Source organism: Otolemur garnettii, unplaced genomic scaffold (genome assembly GCF_000181295.1).
Source record: "Otolemur garnettii isolate 467f Iridium unplaced genomic scaffold, OtoGar3 scaffold00068, whole genome shotgun sequence".
NCBI lineage: Eukaryota > Metazoa > Chordata > Mammalia > Primates > Galagidae > Otolemur > Otolemur garnettii.
The window spans coordinates 5,679,995-5,682,753 of record NW_003852463.1 but is presented as its reverse complement, the minus strand read 5'-3'; positions in this window follow the sequence as shown (position 1 = coordinate 5,682,753).

The window sequence follows — 2,759 nt, the reverse complement described above, 5'->3', positions numbered from 1 at the left end:
CTGCTTAGTTACAACACATCTCATCAGGTCAACACTACTACTTTCTTAGAACTATAGTGTTTATATTTGGGGTCTACAGTAAAATTGCATTTTCCTCTATCATCACACCTGGCTTTTCTGGCTTTCAGAGAAAATGTTTTCATTCAGAGATCTTGGCTTACTTTCCCCCAAGCAGTAAGTCATATTCACAAACAAATTTTATCTCCTGAGACACAACCTGGTCACCTCCTCCAACTCACAGAAAATGATCAAAGAGTGTGTGTCCCTTTTGCCTTTATATTATTCACTTCCACAAAATTTATTGAACTTTTGGAAGAAAGGCAAGGCATGGTGGCTCATGCCTGTAATCTTAACACTCTAGGAGGCTGAGGTGGGTGGATTGCTTGAGCTCAGGAGTTCTGGACCAGTCTGAGCAAGAATGAGACCCCATCTCTCCTAAAAATAGAAAAATGAGCCAGGCATTTGTAGCCAGCACCTGTAGTCCCAGCTACTTGGGAAGCTGAAGCATGAGGATGTCTTGAGCTGAAGAGTCTGAGGTTGCTAAGAGCTATGATGACATCATGGCACTCAACCCTAGGGTTACAGAGTGAGACTCTGTCTCAAAAGTAAATAAATAAGGGGCTGGGCATGGTGGCTCAAGCCTGTAATCCTAGCACTCTGTGAGGCCAAGGCAGGTAGATTCCCTGAGCTCAGAGGCTTGAGACCAGCCTAAGCCAGAGAAAAACCCCAGCTCTAAAAATAGCCAGGCATTGTGGTGGGCACCTGTAGTCCAGACTACTCGGGAGGCTGAGGCAAGAGAATCACTTGAGCTCAAGAGTTTGAGGTTGCTGTGAGCTGTGACGCCATGCATTCTACCAAGGATGACAAAGTGAGACTCTGTCTCAAAAAATATAAAATTAATTCAAAATAAAATAAAAATTTGAAAGAAAATACCTCAGCACTTCCTTCCATCTTCCACCCCTTGTTTTCATTTTCTCTTTTCACTTGTCACCATCTGGCATACTATTTAGCTTACTCATTTGTTCATTCATTGTTTCTTTTCTCACTAGAATGTAAACTCTTTGAGGGCGAGGCTTTTGTTTGTTTTGTTCATTGCTGTATTCCCAGGACCCAGCCCAGTGCCTGGCACATAGTAGAGCCTCAATAAATGTTGAATAAATGGGTGAATGAATTTCTCCTTCCTTCTCTCTGGAGCCTACAACTTCCCTCTCTTGCTACAACAGTGTTTTTAGGGTGGCTTACCAACTAAGAGATCAGAAGGCTATGTATTTTATATCAGCTCTAGAACCAAACATCACTCAAGTGGCAGTGGGCTATTCCTCTCTGTCGCCTACATCTCCACATACTGACACCTCCATTTTGTTCCACTTACCTCCTCTGTGGCATCATGCTTTTACTTCCCATAGCACTCTCACCCTCTGAATCCACAGCACCCAGTGCATGTACCACTCATCTAGAATTTAGTACTTTTTGCTTTGCGTTAATAATGTAATTTTTCTGAAAGTGATTAAAGTAGTACAGCCAACAGAAAAACACACCTTAGGATTCCTGGGCAAAGCTGGCTTTCTGTGCCACTGCCCCCAATCCCTTTTCCTGAAGCTTCTGGTGAAGCAGTGCTGACCTTGTTGAATTTAAAGAAGGACTCAGATGTGAGCCTTACACTTTCAGGCTGGCCAATTGCAAGGGGACTCATCTCTCAAACACCTATTTACTAAGTTCACACAGAGTTGAGGGACATATATATTAAATACCAATTTATTGATTTATTCTGAGGAATAGTAGACATTTAAGGAGTGGACAGGAGTGCTTGAATTGGCCTAACTGGCGATCTTCTCCCTATGGGTTAAAGACTGTCTGGTAAATGCAGATTTACAACAAAAGCAACCAACCTAAAGTCAGGTTTCTCCTGTAACAAGAGCTCCTTAGCTGGGTGCAGCAGCTCATGCCTGTAATTCTAGCACTCTGGGCGGCCAAGACAGGTGGATTGCCTGAGCTAACAGGTTCAAGACTAGCCTGAGCCAGATCAAGATCCCCATCTCTAAAAGTAGCCTGGTGGTATGGCAGGAACCTGTAGTCCCAGCTACTTAGGAAGCTGAGGCAAGATAATTGCTTGAGCCCAAAAGTTGCAGGTTGCTGTCGAGACCAGCCTGAGCCAGAGTGAGACCCTGTCTCTAAAAATAACCTGACGTTGTGGTGGGCGCCTGTAGTCCCAACTACTCAGGAGACTGAGGCAAGAGAATTGTTTGAGACCAAGAGTTGAAGGTTGCTGTGAGCTATGATGCCACAGCACTTTACCCAGTGTAATAAAGTGGGACTCTGTCTCCAAAAAAAAAAAGTCTCTTGGGTTACTCTCTTGATCTGAAACACAGAAGCTACCTGCCTTGTTCAACATCAAAGAGCATCTATGTACAAACCACGGGTTTTGAAGGACTATTCCAAAAATACAGACACTTATTTGTTTGCCTTATACTGGGAATTTCTCTATCCTATGCTCTAGCCAAGTTCAAGATTTAATATACATATTATATACATATATAAACAAAGGACAAGGGACTTCTGCATTTGTTGCTTTTGTCTCTTGTGGTACCTTAGAGAACTCTATAGTGTATGCTGCTATTTTCACAGCACAATACAGAGAACACAATTTGGGCTGGAGTTCAATGAATCCAAATTACACACACACATTTCTGTTTTGCACCGATGACTGGCAAATGAGCAATGGTTTATAGCAGCAGCAGGTGTAAGGAGAGGTGACTCCT